This window comes from Malania oleifera, chromosome 2 (assembly GCF_029873635.1).
Source record: "Malania oleifera isolate guangnan ecotype guangnan chromosome 2, ASM2987363v1, whole genome shotgun sequence".
Lineage (NCBI taxonomy): Eukaryota > Viridiplantae > Streptophyta > Magnoliopsida > Santalales > Ximeniaceae > Malania > Malania oleifera.
Genome location: NC_080418.1, coordinates 33,482,401 through 33,502,448, shown reverse-complemented (window position 1 = coordinate 33,502,448; position 20,048 = coordinate 33,482,401).

Sequence of the window (20,048 nt, the reverse complement as noted above, 5' to 3'; positions counted from 1 at the left end):
CCAAAAATACAAAATTTTGCACCAACTTACCCTGAAACCAGGGCAACCGAGAAATCCCTATTTGCGAGTCTGATCTGCTCGCCTAATTGGCTCACCTGAAAAATGTTAGAATAATAGGGTGAGACGACGTTCAGTAAGTGGAAATATGCTATTACTAATGTGTGGAGACTAAGTTATATATATACTTTAAATAACATTTGAGCTATAATTAAATGTTAGATATGTAAAGCATATCTTACATTTTCCGCAGTTTAAAACATAACTGTATCATCTGAGTTTTCTACTTTTCATTCTGCTAATATAATACTATAATATACTTTAAAACTATATACATATACATAACTATGTTTTATCTCTAGAACTTTATATGTCATGATTTGACCTCTCATGACGGGGTTGTGCGGCCCGTAGGCGGGACTTAACTTGGTCGGCCATCTAGGTAAGTCACTATACTCTACACTACCTCAGCCCGGCTAAACCGCATCCACTCCTAGGCTTGGGATTGACTGCTACCTCATCAAACTGGCCCCCTTAACCCAGCAAACTGGGGAGCTGCATCCTCTCCGAGCACAGTTTGACGGTACGCACACACTATCTGAGATATGTGGTTGCACTTTATCTGTATTAGCAATGGTACCGTGCTTTGTGTTCTGTATCCGTATCTATCTATAATATTTTCACAGGGATCTGATATTATATATATATATATATACTCTTTTGCTATTTTCATCATGTTTCCAAAATAACCATAACACTATAATTCTGTACTGTAAATACTGTAATAGCTGAATAACTATAGCATCTTGATGCTGTACTGTATAATCTGTATGTATACTCGAAGACTTATGGCATTTAGGAAGACATGGCTTTCTGTAAATACTATACGTACTAATCTGAATAAACATTTGTATACATATATATATATATATATATAATTGTTTGCGAAACTATCTAAATGAAAGTTGTATATGTACATATATCTATCTGTATAATATTTGTAAATATTTGGCTATATTTGTATGTTCTGTATAACTTCATATACTGGAAATACTATATAAAGTTTTACATCAAATATTATCTACTCAGGCCACACATACTTTAAAAACACATATTCTATAAAACGTACATAATAACCGGTATACATGCAAGTTTGTAAAATTTCTATCAATATATTCAAATCTCCTAGCATAGCATATTTTCCTTACCTAGTTTCTGAAAAGCCCTCACTGAACTCAGGCCCTAAACCCGCAGGGTTCTCCACTCAACACCCCGAAAATGACATCCCCCTAGAACAAAATATCAGTATTTTCCTACATACAACATTTCCTATATTTGCAGGGAGAGCATATTCTAAATAAAACACCTTACCCTAAATTTGGGATGTATTTTAAACCACTTCCACCAACAATCTGCTCTGGTAGATTTGCAGAGAACTTTCCCAGGAGCATCGTGGTGGTTTCAAATCATTGATCCGGCAAGAAACGGGGCCGAAATCGAAGAGAGAAGGAGAGGGGTGCGTTTTAGTGAGGGAGAGGGAGAGGGAGAGGGAGAGGGAGAAAGAGAGAGAGAGAGAGAGAGAGAGAGAGAGAGAGGAAGATTTATGCCAAATTTTGCAAATTAACCGGGGTTTTCACTATTTATAGCCTTGGATTCATCAACGAGACACGTCATCTCGTCGATGAGTCCTTTAAGAAGTTCACTGACGAACATTCTCTCCTCGTCAACGAATTTCAAATCTCCATAAACCCCCTCTCGGTATCTTCTCGTCGATGAAACTTGTCCTCATTGACGAGCTCCTCTTGTATCCTCATCAACGAGTTCCCTGTGTTCATCGACGAGAACCCTTCTAATTCTTTGGGTTATTACATTCTCCCCTTCTTATAAAATTTCTTCCTCGAAATTTACTATCTGTGTCATCATCTATCATCCCATAAAGGTAAATGGTCTACTTATTTTATTACTTACCCTCACTTATGGAGGAAGAATACCGTGGTTACAATCTAAGTTCTGGGAGATTACACATATAAAACTAAAAGACCACCTACTAACTAATTCAATACATGTACCTACAAAAGAAACTTTATCTAATTACTTATACTTTACCTGCTATCACTAACCTCTTGGAACAACTACGGGTGTCTCTGTCTGATCTGCTCCTCGAGTTCCCAAGAAGCTTCCTCTATAGCATGATTTTTCCACAAAACCTTTACTAACAGAATTTCTTTTATACGCAGTGTCTGTGTTTTTCTATCCAAGATCTGCATCGGTACTTCTTTATAAGCCAACAAATCCTTAAGTTCTATCTCTATATAGTTGATGATGTGAACTGAGTATGGAACGTATTTTCTCAACATGACAACATGGAATACATCGTGTATTCTAGATAACACTGGCGGCAAAGCTAGCCTATAGGCAACTGGCCTTACGTTCTCTAGTATCTCAAAAGGACCAATATACCTAAGGCTCAACTTACCATTCTTTCCAAATCTCATAATTCCTTTTAGGGGAGCCACTTTCAAAAATACTCAGTCCCCTACTTTAAATTTTAATTCCCGGCGACGTGTGTCTGCATAACTTTTCTGCTGACTCTGCACAGTATTAATTCTTTCTTTAATTAGTCAGACCTTATCACAAGTCTGCTGTACTATCTATGGACCCAAAACTTGCCTTTCGCCTACCTCATCCTAGAAAAGAGGAGAATGACATCTCCTGCCATACAATGCCTTATACAGAGCCATGCCGATACTAGCCTAGTAGTTGTTATTATAAGCAAACTCGACTAACGACATAAATTGGGTCCAACTACCCCCAAAATCAAGCACGCAAGCATGAAGCATATCTTCTAATGTCTGGATCGTCCTCTTGGCTTGTCCATTTGTCTAAGGGTGAAAAGCAGTGCTGAAAGTTAACTGTGTACCCATAGCTTCCTGAAAACTTTTCCAAAATCGTGAAGTAAATCAGGGATCTCGATCTGAAACTATGGATACCGGCACACCATGGACGCGAACTATCTCCTGAACATATATTTTTGCCAATCTGTCCATGGAATAATCAACTTTAATCAGAATGAAATGAGCAGTCTTCATCGAACGGTCAATAACCACCCAAATCACATTCAACCCCCATTGTGGCAGTGGTAATCCCATGACGAAATCCATCGAAACGTGATCCCATTTCCACTCTGGAATAAACAATGGCTGCAACTGCCCTGCTGGTCTCTGGTGCTCAGCTTTAACTCGCTGGCACGTCAAGCACTGTTGTACAAATTCAACTATCTCTCTCTTCATTCCACTCCACCAAAAGTACTCCCACAGATCCCGACACATTTTAGTGCTACCTAGATGTACGGTGTATAGGGATCTATGAGCCTCCTTTAGTATAGTTCTCCTGATCTCAGTATCTGTAGGAACACAGAGCCTAGTACGGAATCGTAGGGCTCTATCATTGGATATGTTGAATTCCTCTCCCTGATCATCTCATACCCTAGCCATTACCTCTATCAACTCTGCATCATCACCCTGAGCTGTTTTAATCCTCTCGTATAGCATAGGCTGAACCACTAGACTGGCAATGACCGCTTGAGGAATCTCCTCTATTAACTCTATGCTGAGTCGCTCCAAATCCACCAAAATTGAATGCGGAATCTCCATGGCTGCCAGTGCTAGTCCCCCTGATTTCCTGCTCAGAGCATCTGCTACCACATTCGCTTTCCCTGGGTCGTAACTAATGGTGCAGTCGTAATATTTAATGAGTTCTAGCCACCTTCTTTGACTCAAATTTAGTTCTTTTTGGGTAAAGAAATATTTTAGGCTCTTATGATCCGTAAAAATATCGCACTTCCCACCATATAAATAATGCCTCCAGATCTTAAGAGCGTATACAACAGCTGCTAACTCCAAATCATGCACATGATAATTCTTCTCATATTCTTTAAGCTGTCTAGAAGCAAACACAATAACTCTACTGTGCTGCATCAACACGCACCCAAGTCCCTTCAGGGGTGCATCACTATATATTACAAATCCGTCCTCCCCTAAAGGAATAACTAGTACTGGAGCTGAAACTAACCGCCACTTTAACTCCTGAAAACTCTACTCACAATCGTTGGTCCAATCAAATTTCACATTTTTCCTCATAAGTTGTGTTAACGGACTAGACAACCAAGAGAAGCCATCCATGATGCGTCGGTAATAGCCTGCCAATCCTAGAAAAATTCTGACTTTATGAATACTTCTCGAACTTTCCCAACTCACCATAGCCTCCAACTTACTCGGATCAACTGATACTCCCGCTTTAGAGATCACATGGTCGAGAAAGGTAACCTACCTTAACCAAAACTCACATTTCTTTAATTTTGCATACAATTTCTTTTCTCTCGATATTTGCAACACTAGCCTCAAATGATGCTCGTGCTCCTCAAAACTCCTCGAATGGACCAGTATATCATCAATAAACATAACCACAAACTGATCTAAATATTGATGGAACACCCAATTCATTAAGTCCATAAATACTTCTGGTACATTAGTTAACCCAAATGATATCACTAAAAACTTGTAATGCCCATATCTAGTTCGAAATGCGGTCTTCGATATATCATCTGCTCTAACTTTCACCTGATGGTAACCTGATCGCAGGTCAATTTTAGAGTAAACCTGGCTCCCTTGAAGTTGATCAAATAAATCATCGATCCTAGGGAGAGGATATTTATTCTTGATTATTAGTTTGTTTATCTCACTATAATCGATGCACAATCTCATGGTTCCATCTTTCTTTTTCATGAACAAAACTAGCGCTCCCCAGGGTGACACCCTGGGTTTGATAAACCCCTTGTCTAGCAATTCCTGTAACTGATCTTTCAATTCTTTCAACTCAATCGGAGCCATACAGTATGATGCTTTAGATATCAGTGCAGACCCTAACAACAGATCTATAGTAAACTTAATCTCACGGTCAAGCGGCAAACTAGACAATTCTTCTAGAAAGATGTTTAGAAATTCTCTAACTACTGGTATCTCAACTTGTTTTAATTCTTCTTTTGGAAATTCTTTTATGTATGCGACATACCTTTGGCAACCATCCTGTAGCAGTCTCCTCACCTGAATAGCCGACACCAGTTGCGGTGTTACACGTATGCGTGAACCCACAAATCTGTACTCTTATTTATCCGGGGGTTTGAAAATCACTTCTTTCTGGTGGCAATCTATATTGGCATGATGAGTTGCTAGCCAATCCATGCCCAGTATTACATCAAACACCTGAATATCAAGAACTATAAGATCAGCTAACAGCATCTCTCCTAAATACTTACTGGAAAATTCTAAAGCACTTTCCTGCATCTTACCATTGATCCCATCGATGTACCCATAGATAATTCTACATCTAATAGATGTGTCTCTACGCCTGTTATTTTGACATACTCCGCTGACATAAAAGAGTGGGTGACACCTATATCAAACAAAACAACAATTTTATATGTTAAAGCAGTAAGGGTACCTGTGACCACGTCTCCAGCCCTCTCAACATCTCCCGGCGTCAACACATAGACCCTTGTCGGCACGGTATTTCTTTGCTGACCTCTATAAGGCACCTGATATCCACCTCGAAATGGTTTGGGAGCCGTTGCATAATTCGATGGCATTTGACATGATCGAGTTATATGACCGGGCCTCCCACAACGAAAATAAACATTCTCCCCTAGTTGGCACTCATCAAGATGTCTCCGTCCGCATCTAGGACAGATGGGAGGAAGCTATCCACCCTAAAATCCATCGTACTTTATCATCTGTCTTTGGCCTCTTCCAGATCTACCTCCTCTCCAAGGGCCTCGGATGGGACCCTCCTGAATACTCGAGGGTGCGATCCTCTTCTTCTGACTCTCAATCTCAGTCTCTCTTGGTAGACTCTCATCTGCTATAATAGCCCTATCAACTAATTCTGCAAAATCCTGGATCCTCAACACTGCCACCTTCCTGAAAATATCTCGCCTCAGATTTCTCTCGAACATTCGGGCCTTTTTCACTTTATCAGGGACAATATATGGGTAGAAATGCGAGAGCTCAATAAATCTTGTCGCGTACTGTTGGACTGTCATCGACCCCTAGGACAGACTAAGAAACTCCTGTACTCTGGCCTCATTGACCGAGGCAGGATAGTACCTATCAAAGAACACCTCCCTGAATCGAGCCCAGGTCATCGACACTGGTATAGCCCTTTGCTCCTCCAATAGCCTGGTAGTTGTCCACCATCTCTTGGCCTCCCCTGCCAATCTATATGTAGCATATAAGACCCTCTGCTCATTAGTGCAGTGAAGTACTGTTAGAATCTTCTCTACCTCCTGCACCTAGTTCTCAGCAACTACAGGGTCAGCCGCTCCAGAAAAGGCTAGCGGATTCATCTTCATAAATTTCTCTATGGTACATCCATGAACTGAAGATGGACCTCCCTAGTCTCTAAAGCTCCATGTTATCTCAGTCATAACTTGCTGAGCCACACTACGTAGCACAACATTTGAATCTTCGCCTCATGTGCCAAAAGGACCCGCTCCATCATCACTATTGGCGTGAGCACTACTGCTTCCTGGGTCCATCCTGCAAATATATAGAACACCATTTTAAAATCCTATTTCCCATACAAACCCAACTTATTCCATTTAACTAAAACTTCAAATCCTCTATTAACCATCCCTTATGATCCTAATCCCAAAATCCAATCCTGCAACGCAAACACAAGACTCATTGATAGTTTACTATGACTTTCCTGAAATCGTCACCCCAGGAAAAACATAGAAACCACCACGAAAATCCTGTATCTAGACCATAGAACAAACCATAAATCCTTTTTCATATATTTTGGTATTGTTTCCCGCTGCACTCTAGGGTCTGCAGAACTTAGCAACCTAGGCTCTGATACCAAAATGTAACGACCTCAAAATTTAAATCATTTCTTATTTTTATAAACACATATGAGCTACTCTGATACCCTTTCCATAAAATCTCAGGTCTCAAAGGGACACTGGGGTATTTCTGTATATAATAATCATACCTACACAGCGGAAAACATAAACTATACATCTATATATACCATACAATACCAGGAATCTATATTTCTAAACTATAGCTATATAATACATCTCTCTCCAGTAATATCTACCCCAAAAATACAAAATTCTACACCAACTTACCCTGAAACTAGGGTAACCGAGAAATCCTTATTCACTCGCCTGATCTGCTCGCCTAATTGGCTCACCTGAAAAATGTTAGAATAATAGGGTGAGACGACGCTCAGTAAATGGAAATATGCTATTACTAGTGTGTGGCGACTAAGTTATATATATACTTTAAATAACATCTGAACTGTAATTAAATGATAGATCTATAAAACATATCTTACATTTTCCGCAATTTAAAACATAACTGTATCATCTGAGTTTTTTACTTTTCATACTGCTAATATCATACTATATATATCAAATACTGTAAAACTGTATACATATACATAACTGTGCTTTGTCTTTGGAACTCTGTATGTCATGATTTGACCCCTCATGATGGGGTTTTGCGGCCCGTAGGCGGGACTTAACTTGGTCAGCCCTCAAGGTAAGTCACTATACTCTACACTACCACAACCCGGCCAAACTGCATCAACTCCTATGCTCGAGACTGGCTGTTATCTTGTCAAATTGGCCCCCTCAACCCGGCGAACTAGGGAGTTGCATCCTCTCTGAGCACAGTTTGACGGTACCCACACACTATCTGAGATATGTGGTTGCACTTTATCTGCATTAGCAACGGTACCATGCTCTATATTCTGTATCTGTATCTATTTGTAATCTTTTCACAAGGATCTAATTTTATATATATATATATATATATATATATATATATACACACTCTTTTTCTATTTTCATCATGTTTCCAAAATAACCATAACACTATAATTCTGTACTGTAAATACTATAATAGCTGAATAACTATAGCATCTTAATGCTATATTGTATAATATGTCTATATCATCTATTTGTATAATCAGTCTGTATACTCTGATTGTTATGGCATTTAGGAAGACAAGGATTTCTGTAAATACTATGCATACTAATCTGAATAAAAATTTGTATACATATATATATATATATATATATATATATATAAAACTGTCTGCGAAACTATTTGAATAAAAGCTATATATGTACATATATCTATCTGTATAATATTTGTAAATATCTGGCTATTTCTGTATGTTTTGTATAACTTCATATACTGGAAATACTATATAAAGTTCTACATCAAATATTATCTACTCAGGCCACACATACTTTAAAAACACATATTCTGTAAAATGTACATAATAACTGGTATACATGCAAGTTTGTAAAATTTCTATCAATATATTCAAATCTCCTAGCATAGCATATTTCTCTTACCTAGTTTCTGAAAAGCCCTCACTGAACTCTAGCCCTACACCCGCAGGGTTCTCCACTCAACACCTTGAAAACGACATCCCCCAAAACAAAACATTAGTATTTTCCTGCATACAACATTTCCTATAACTGTAGGGAGAGCATATTCTAAATAAAACACCTTACCCTGAATTTGGGATGTATTTCAAACCACTTCCACCAATGATCTGCTATGGCAGATTTGCAGAGAACTTCCACAGGAGCATTGTGGTGGCTTTAGATCGTTGATCCAGCGAGAAATGGGGACGAAATCGAAGAGAGAAGGAGAGGGGTGCGTTTTAGAGAGAGAGAGAGAGAGAGAGAGAGAGAGAGAGAGAGAGAGAGAGAGAGATTTACACCAAATTTTGCAAATTAACCCAGGTTTTCACTATTTATAGCCCCGGATTCGTCAATGAGACACGTCATACTTTCTCTCATCGTCAACCAATTTTAGACCTTCATAAACCCCCTCTCGATATCTTCTCATCGATGAAACCTGTTCTCATTGACGAGCTCCTCTTGTATCCTCGTCAACGAGTCCCCTATGTTCATCGATGAGAACCCTTCTAATTCTTTGGGTTATTATAGGAAGAATTTCAACGTATTGACTGTTTGATCTCGTAGGCTTATCTTGCTTGTATATTGTCTCTTATTTTTCATTACCCAAAGAGGTATTTATAAACTTTTTCAAAGAACAACGTCCTCATTTAATTAGGTAACATTTGAAAAATCATTAAATTGTTAAGTTAATTTTGAAATTTAAAATTTTGAAAAACTTCCCATTGAGATATGAAATTTGTTTCGAGTGATAGTCGCTTGCCACGACTTGGCAGTCGCCTGCCAGAGTGAGAATTTGAAAACCTAGAAGGTTGGCAGTTGCCTAGCGTGACCACCCAGGAGCTTGTCAGTGTTTAAGCAGTCGCCTGGAACCCTACTGCCTCCTAAAATTTTCTTTTAAATTGTGGCAGTCGCCTGCCTATATAAGGCAGTCGCCCGACTCTCAATATTTTTCCTTTTTTACTTTGAAAACTTTCTTCCTTTGAGGTATTTTAATCAAAGACATATTTTAAGGTCTTTCAAAAATGTGTTTCTTAGTTTGTTTTGATTTATAAGAGCTTCACATATACCTAGATAGTATTTGGCTTTGAAGTACTTACAACAATCCTTCTAATCATGGTTTCTTTAAACATTAAGTTCTTTAGCCACCTTCAGCCTCTTGAGGTTCACTTTTGAATTTAAGAATTTTTTGGCCTTTAACCTCTTCATTTGTCCTTCATTGACTTCAATATTTTGAGGAGCTTCCACTAGATTGACATTGAACTTCAACATATCAATCATGAGTGTCCTTTTACCTAAATTAAATCACTCAACACCACATGTTAAGACATCCTTCATTTTGTTATCATCAAAACAAGATTGAAAAGTCCAGTTAGGCTAACAATCTTCCCCTTTTTGATGATGACAAATGAGGAGCAAAAGATATGAATAAATGTAAAAAAAAAAAAATCTCCCATTTACAACTAGCATTACTCTACTCCCCCTTACAAGAAGCATTATTTTAGCAATTTATAGATTCAAGACCAATCATGCTCATTGCTCCATTTTTCATTCTTATCATGCTCAAATATGATTTTTCGCTATCATGCTATCATACTCAACATGCTCAAAATTCAATATCATGCTCTCAATCATGCCAAAATTTTTGCTTAAATACTACTCCCCCTTTTGACATTAATAAAAAAGGGTAAACATTCAAATGAACAGATGATCACACACTTCTCAATCATGCCAAAAATTCAATATCGTATTTTATGGATACCAATATACATCGTAGATATTCATGTTGAAGTTTTATCATACACTTCTCATAGATGCTAATTTTTCATTTATTTCATGTGATCATAAGCATACATGGTCAAGACCTTTTTTTTTTTTAAAAAAAAACATGTTTCAGACTTAATCACTTAGATTTTCAAAATACCAATTTCAAGATGCCAATTTTTCAAACATCCACATGTAGCATGCTGCATATCACATTTCATGAGCCTATTTTTCAAGCAGCAAGGAAAGCAATCCAAGCTAAGTGTTGTATTATACAACACATCAAAGTACACACCAAAAAAAAATTAGATCAAACAAAGAGACAAACCCTAGGTCAATTAATTGACACTTTTAAGTTTCACAAACAAGTCTAGGTTTGCTTTATTAGTCAGTAGGCTGACTGGCCTCTGTTCCAAAAGAAAAATACTTCAGTTAGACGGCTAAACTTAGAGTCAGTTGGCTGATTGTAGATTTTTCTTTAAGCTTTGTCCTTTTAGTTTGCTTCTCTACTATGTAGTAGACCAAACTTTCGTCTAATGGTTATAAATCTATTTTCTGAGAGTGGTTTAGTAAAGATATCAGCCCATTGGTCATTTGTATTGATGAATTCTAGAATGATGTCTTCTTTTTTAACGTGATCTCTTAGGAAGTGGTGTCTTATATCAATGTGTGTTATTCTTGAGTGTGAAATAGGATTTTTAGATATGTTAATCGCACTAGTATTATCACACTTAATTGGTACAGTTGTGTATTTTAAATTGAAATCTCTTAATTGTTGTTTCATGTAAAGAGTTTGTACACAACAACTACCAGCTGCTACATATTCGGCCTCAGCAGTTGACAAAGCCACAGAGTTTTGTTTCTTAGAAAACGAAGAAACTAAAGATCATCCTAAGAAGTGGCATATGCCACTTGTGTTTTATCTATCTTACAACCGACATAGTCTGCATCTGAATAACTGATCATTTTAAAATCAGTGTCTTTAGGGTACCATAGTCCTAAGTCCATTGTGCCTATTCAGTATCTTAGGATTCTTTTAACAGCTATTTGGTGTGATTCCTTAAGTGCTGATTGAAAATGTGCACATATACACACACTAAACATTATATCGGGTCTACTGACTATTAAATATAATAAACTTCCAATCGTGCCTCTATAGTGCTTTGTGTTTATGAATTTTCCCTTTTCATCTTTGTTTAGGCTGATAGTGGTACTCATAGGTGTGCCTATGGGTTTACTATTTTCCACACCAAATTTTTGTATCATATCTTTATGTATTTGAATTGACTTATATAAGTCCCATTCTTTCCTTGTTTGATTTGAAGTCCAAGAAAATAGTTTAACTCTCCTATCATGCTCATTTCAAATTCTTCTTGCATACATTTTGCAAACTCTTTACATAGATGTTCATTTTTAGCACAAAATATTATATCATTTATGTAGATTTGAACTAAAAGTATGTCATCTTCCTTATTCTTAATGAACAAGGTACTATCAATTTTTCCTCTTGAAAATCCCTTCTCAATTAGAAATCCACTAAATCTTTCATACCAAGCCCTAGGGACCTGTTTTAATCCATACAAAGCCTTAGTGAGTCTAAATACATGGTTAGGATTTTCAATATCCTCAAAATTAGGGGGTTGTTCAACATATACCTCTTCATTAATATACCCATTCAAGAATGTACTTTTGACATCCATTTGGTATAACTGAAATTCTTTGTAGGAAGCATAGGCTAACAACATTTTAATAGCTTCCATTCTAGCTACGGGGGCAAAGGTTTCATCATAGTCTATTCCTTCTTCTTGATTGTACCCCTTTGCTACAAGTCTAGCTTTGTTTCTAGTGATTATACCATTTTCATCCTTTTTATTTCTAAATACCAATTTAGTTCCTATGATCGAATGATTTTCCGGTTTAGGTACTAGTTTCCAAACTTGCCTTCTTTCAAATTGGTTTAATTCTTTTTGCATTGCAACTATCCAAGATTCATCCTTAAGGGCTTCTTCAACATCTTTAGGTTCATTTTGGGATAGGAATACATAATGATTGCAAAGGTTCTTTAGTGAAGATCTAGTAGCCACACCTCTAGATGGTTCACCTATAATTTGTTCTTGAGGGTGATCTTTCTTATACTTCCATTCTCTTGGTTATTCCATATTTTCTATGAGTTCATTTTTGAAGTTTCTTCGTTTATTTCCTTTTCTTCCTTGATTTCTATCTCATCATCCTTTTTGAACATATCATCTTTTTCTTCATTTTTGACTTCCCTTGAAAAATGATTAGATTCATCAAAATCTACATAAATTGATTCAACAATGGTGAGTGTTCTTTTGTTATAGACCCTATAGGCTTTATTATTTTTGGAGTCTCCTATGAAAATGCCTTCATTTGATTTAGTATCAAATTTTCCTAAGTTGTATTTGTTATTTAGGACGAAACACTTACATCCAAAGACATGAAAGTAATTTATGTTAGGCTTTCTTCCTTTCCACAATTCATAGGGTGTCTTGTTTAGGTTTGATCTAATGGAAACCCTATTAATTATATAGCTAGTTGTATTTACAATTTCGGCCCAAAAATATTTGGGTAAGTCATTTTCATTAAGCATAATCCTTGCCATTTCTTGGAGGGTTCTATTTTTCCTTTCCACAACTCCATTTTGTTGTGGGGTTCTAGGTGCTGAAAAGTTGTGATTTATGCCATGTTCATTACAAAATTTTTTAACATCTTGATTCTTAAATTCTCTTCCTTGGTCATTTCTAATATTTGAGACATTATACTCTTTCTCATTTTGAAGCTTTTTACATAAAGTGATTAATGAGTTGCAAGCTTCTTCTTTGTTAGCTAGGAACAACACCCATGTGTATCTTGAGTAATCATCAACGATTACAAAAGTGTATTATTTTCCTCCTAAACTTTGGGTTCTAGTAGGACCAAACAAGTCTAAGCGTATGAGTTCTAGGGGTCTACTAGTTGATATATGTTTCTTCTTTTTGAAACTTTTCTTGGTTTGTTTTCCTAATTGACAAGCATCACACACTTCATCTTTGAAAAATTTGGTGTTAGGCAAGCCTTTAACTAAATTCTTTTTAAAGAGCTTGAATATAAGATCCATATTTGCATGTCCTAACGTCCTATGCCAAAGCCAACTATTCTCACTTATGACTGCTAAGCTAGTTATGTCTTGAGAGATTAAACTATCAAAGTTTATGCAGTGTACATTGTTCATTCTAAGTGCAGTAAATAGTGTCTTTTGATCCTTAGAATCTTGAATTACGCATTTGTCTTTCTTAAATATTATTTCAAATCCTTTGTCGCCAAGTTGACTAATGCTTAGTAAATTATGCTTTAGACCATCTACCAACAAGACATCATCTATAGTAAGTGAAGAGTCTTTACCGATTTTACCTATTCCGATGATCTTGCCTTTTGCATTGTCACCGAAGGTAACAAATCCTCCATCCTTTTGAGTAAGAGAGGTGAAGATTTATCTCCCGTCATATGCCTTGAACATCCGCCGTCCAAGTACTATTTATCCTTAGACGGTGTGGTCCTCAAGAAAACCTACAAGAAAGGATTTAAGTTGTTACTTTTGGAACCCAAACCTTCTTAACTTTCTTTAAATCTTGTCTAGTTTTGGCATTTATTTTCCACTCATCTTTTACTTTAATGTACTTTTTCCTAAGTGGACAATTAAACATTATGTGTCCTTTATTTTTACACATGTTGCAAGTGGTGTGCTCATGAATATTTGTTGATGAAGTGCTTGCATAATGTCTAGTTTGATTTACAAAATATCCCATAAACAAGTTTTTCGTTCTTTTGTTCGGTGCTCCATTATAACCAATTCTCTTTTTGTTGTTTGTCATTCTTTGTTGTCCTACCATCTTTTCGAAGTTATCCTTACCTTTGGTAAAGTTGTAGATGACATTTTCTTTTTCTTGAATTTGATTTTTAAGATCATTTATTTCTTGCACTTTCTTACTATCTTCATTTACTTTAGATTTAGCTAATTCTTGAATTCAAAGAGATTGAAAGATAGCTCAAGCAACATCAACATGAGTAAAGTGTGTAAAAATCTAAAGCTGACTCAAGCTCAAGTCAAAAGAGGACACAAAGCAATATACCATGGAAGACTTCAAGCTTAGAGTTTTATGCTTTAAAACCATGTTGTAAGTACTTCATATTAAAATATCTTATGGAAGTATTTTGAAGCTCTTTAGGGGTTAATTATGGACTTAGAGACTTTATTTCAAACCTCAGAAAATATTTTATAAGTAATCGAAGTAAGAAAGCAAAAAGAATTTTTGAAAGTTAAACTGAAAAATCAAAAAATGGACTGCCGAGACGACTGATGTTTTACTTCAGAAGACTAAAGAATTTCTTTAGAAGACTGAAGAATAAGTTCAGTCTGCTGAAGAATTTCCTGTTCAAATTTAGAAGAGGCAGAACACCCTTAGAAGACTGAGCTGGTCAGCCCAGTCGTCAGACCCTGTATCCAAACTAAATTTTTCAATGTTTTAAAGTACTTCAGAAGACTGAACGCGAAACTTCAGTTTACTGAACACTATTAACGACTAGAAATATTAAATGTTTTAAAATTCAAACTAAGGTTTCTTGTGCCCCAAAATTTATGAAAACTTGGGAAATACTCCAAGTAATCTTGGGCAACATGAAAATACTTTTATTAGCCTATAAATACATTGTTTTAGCAAATCAAACAAACCAAAAAATTTAAAATCTTTTTCAAAGATGAAAGATGAAAGCACACATGCTATCTCAAAGCTCTCTCTTGCTCCCACTCTTCCAAAACTGATTTGCTGAGAATTCTGAAGTGCTAAATAAATTTTCTCTTACCTCTATACTTCTAAGTTGCTAATTCTCATCTAGAGAAGATTCCAGTGATAAATTCTCTTGACCTTCAATCTATTTCAATTTGATATTTGAATATTAAAGTATATAGTGCTTTAAATTGTACTAATCTACTCTTGTGAGAGTGTTATTGTACACATAAATTGTTTCTTGTTTCCTTGTAGTGAATTGACGGTCCAAGTTGTTGGATCGTTGTGCCAAGCATGGGGTATTGCTTGGAGAAGCGTTGCTCTAGCCTGTTGAAGGAGTGACCGAGCGTGGGGTATCGCTTGGAGAGGGGGCTCCACCATGAAGGAGGGATTGTAACGATTTGTTCCGCCAAGAGAGGAACGGTATAGTGGAATCCTTAAGTGGTATTGGCCTAAGGTGAGGACGTAGGCTGGGAATAAGATGAACCTCATAAAAATCTTGGTGTCATTCTCTACCCTTTCTTTTTATTTTCAGAAAACATATATATTGTGTGGTGTATGCAAAGTACAGGTTGCTGAAATTACAAATAGGGATTAAAAAGAACTCTTAACTTAAGAAAGTACGTTTTGATTAAACTTTTGCGGAAACCCAAAAGGGAGCACGTCGTTTAATCATTTGTGAAAATCTTAGTCAAGAGAGTACAAAAAAATTTCATTCTTTATAGGACTTGAAACAATCATATACACAAGGCTACAAACAAAAGTTGAAAATTTACAAAGAGCTGGATGCCATATATTGATTGGGTATTTTGGTGATTGATTGCTTTAATTGTTGATTGTTTGAGTTTTGGTTTACTTGTGTTGTATTGAAGTGTTGGTTTGTGGATTGAATAATTATCTAAGCTTTTGTTGTGTGTTTGATAAATCAATAAGAGGCCAATGAAACCATAAAAAGAATTAAAATTTTTAATAATCCAATTCACCCCCCCTCTTGGGACTACACCTTAACTTTCAATTGGTATCAAAACAGAGTTGTAGCAAATCCTAACAAAAAACTACATAAAGATCTATATGGCACACTTAGGAGTAGCTCCCTTTGGAGAGAGTCAATCCTCAACTAGACCACCTATTTTTTGTGGACTCAATTACACCTTTTTGAAACAACGTATGAGAATTTATCTTCAAACTATGGATTGGAAAGCTTGGAAGGTTGTCACACATGGTGACTTAATTCCTACCAAACTAGTAGATGGAAAAGAGGTTCCTAAGGAATAAAAGAGATGATTGAAATAGATCACAAAATGTTGCAAGTCAACTCTAGTGCTATGAACTAGTTTAAGAGCTTATTGACGACTATAACATTGAAACAAATAAAAACAAAAAATGACATTGTTGGCCAAAATCATAGGATGATTCGTACAAGGCTTGACTTAGAAAGTATTAAGATATGGAAAGCAATATGAATTTTGGGAATTCATATGAAATCAAAAGAAAGAAAATCTAAAGCAAATTGAGCTTATTGCATGAGTATTTTGATTAAGAAAAGATATTTGAGAAAAATAAGAGGTATTTAAACCAAATGAGAGATATTTGAGCAACATGAGAACAATTTGAGCAAAATTGTAATAGAATGCACAAATGATAATAATATGCGTCTTGCTTATATGATATGCTGATATGCTACATACTTACATGCTAAATGCTGAAATTCTAATATGCATAAGTAGTGAGATACTAATGATATGATAATATGAACTAAATATTGAGCTATGACTATGCTAAAATGTTGACATGTATGATATCTTGATATTGCCAAAGACATGATAATGACTTAGCTTATACATTACAAATTTGAGCATGAAATTATTGAGCATGATTATGAAGCATGAATCTTGATATGATATATGAGTATGAGATTAATTCTTGACCATATCAGTTTACATGCTAAATGATGGATCACATTATATATCTTTTGCATGATTGACTATTGGATAAACATGTTATGATAAATGCTGGCTTATGGACTTTTGTGTTGAAATCTAAATGTGAAATTTGTTTTGGTTCTTAGTGCCTACACATAATATTTATTTCAGTTTATCTTCTTGTTGATATAAAACGGGAGAGGGATTTTAGTTGATAACTTGATATCCATGAGCAGCGCATTATATGATATTGATATTATTCTTGATATTGGTATCCATGAGGACTTCCATGAAATTAATTGATATTTGAGCATGGCATGATAAATTTAAAAGCACAACTGGTATCTTCATGAATACATAGTTTACAATTCACAAATGAAAGTATGAATTTATTAAATATAAGATAAATTTCATTCAGGGGGAGTTAGACTTGTTAAATAATGATATCATGATTTATGGAAATCATTGAAAATTATGATATACAATCTTTTGTTTTGTTTATTTTTTTTTTCATGGTACTTTGAGACTTTTTGTTAACCTTATTATTCATGATAAATGCAAAGTTTCTATTTTAAGCCTTCACTAGATCTATACTTTTGCTTATGGTTTCTCATTGCCTTAGTATTTATACGTTTGTCTTGATATCTTACTCTTTTCGATTGATTTCAAAATGGGGAGAAGTTTTGGGCAAAAATTGAGCATGATATTGCATACCTAAGCATGTATATTGGTTTAACTATGAAAGTATTTGATCTTGAATGATGTGATTTTGATATATGAGCATGATATTGAAATTGATCTTGATATTACAAATATTGTTAAGTTGATGCTTATTGTAAGGAGTCGTTTTAAGGCTTACTCAATTTTTTGCTCCTTGATTGTCATCATAAAAAAAAGAGGAGATTTTTGGCCTTACAAGACTTAAAATCTTATTTTGATAATAAAAAATTAGAGGAACTTAACATATTTGGTTAAGTGATGATATTGCGGGACTCAAGTATGTGAATACAAGTTCAAGTGCTCACAAGGATCATTGAAAGCTTATATTCGAAAAAAAAGATGATCAAATGAAGCTTAAAGAATATTAAAACATGAATTCAAAGAGATCCAAAGATAGCTCAAGTAACATCAACATGAGTAAAATGTGTAGAAATCTAAAATTGACTCAACCTCAAGTTAAAAGAGGACACAAAGTAATATATTAGGGAAGACTTCAAGCTTAGAGTTTTAAGCTTTAAGACCATGTTGTAAGTACTTCATATTAAAATATCTTATGGAAATATGTTGAAGCTCTTTAGGGGTTAATTATGGACTTACAGACCTTTATTTCAAACCCCGGAAAATGTTTTATAAGTAATCAAAGTAAGATAGCAAAAATAATTTTTGAATACAAGGTCAAGTGCTCACAAGACTGAACCTGACACTTCAGTCTACTGAACACTGTTAAAGGCTAGAAATTTTAAATGTTTTAAAATTCAAACTAAGATTTCTTGTGCCCCAAATTTTATGAAAACTTGGGAAATACTCCAAATAATCTTGGGCAACACGAAAATACTTTTATTAGCCTATAAATACATGGTTTTAGCAAATCAAACAAACCAAGAAATTGAAAATCTGTTTCAAAGCTGAAAGCACACCAATTATCTTAAAGCTCTCTCTTGCTCTCACTCTTGCAATTCTGATTTGCTGAGAATTATGAAGTGCTGAATCAATTTTCTTTGATCTCTATACTTCTTAGTTTCTAATTCTCATCTAGAGAAGATGCCGATGATAAATTCTCTTGAGCTTAAATCTATTTCAATTTGATATATGATATTGAAGTATATAGTGCTTTAAATTGTACTAATTTGTTCATTTGAGAGTGTTATTGTACACAGGAATTATTTCTTGTTTCTTGTAGTTTCTTTGACGGTCTAGTTTGTTGGATCGTTGTGCCAAGCATAGGGTATCGCTTGGGGAGGCGTTGCTCTAGCCTATTGAAGGAGTGACCAAGCGTGGGGTATCGTTTGGAGAGGCACACTCTAACCTAATTGAAAGAGGGATTTGTAAAGGTTTTCTCCACCCAGAAAGGAGTGTTCTAGTGGAATCCTTAGGTGGTATTGGCCTAAGGTGAGGACGTAGGCTAGGGATAAGCCAAACCTTGTAAAAATCTCGATGTTATTCTCTACCCTTTCTTTTTATTTTCAGCAAACATATATATTGTGTGGTGTATGCAAATTGCAGGTTGCTGAAATTACAAATCGGGATTAATAAGAACTCTTAACTTAAGAAAGTATGTTTTGATTAAACTTTTGCGAAAACCCAGAAAGGAGTACGTTGTTTAATCGTTTGTGGAAGTCTTAGTCAAGAGAGTGCAAACAAATTTCTTTCTTTACAGGGCTTGAAACAATCGTATACCCATGGCTACAAACAAAAGTTGAAAATTTCCAAAGAGATGCATAACATATATTGATTGGGTATTTTGGTGATTGATTGCTTTAATCGTTGATTGTTTGATTGTTTGAGTTTTGGTTTACTTGTGTTGTGTTGAAGTGTTGGTTTGTGGATTGAATAATTATCTAAGCTTTTGTTGTGTGCTTGATAAATCAACAAAATGTCAAAGAATTCATAAAAAGAATTAAAATTTTTAATAACACAATTCACCCCCCGCTTGGGACTACACCTTAACTTTCATAATCCATCCATTAGGGTTCTTATTTTCACATTTACACATTCACATTCCAATATTCCCATTTCAAGATTCACATTTCACTATTCGCAATTCAGTGTCGACATTATAGTATTCGCATTGCAACATTCACATTTCAGTATTCACATTCCAACATTCACATTTTCTTATTCTCATTTCAATATTCACATTGCAATATTCACATTTCCCTATTCACATATCAATATTCCCAATTCAGTATTCGCAATAGGTTCTCATTTCACGTATTTCAGCATTTCTCAGTATAAAACATATCGTAATTTCATACTGCCACATTTATCATTGAAATCATTTCTATACATATATATCATGTTCCATCATTTTTCCAGTAAACATATCCATGTTACATATTTCCTCATTTCTCAGAAAGTACTCTT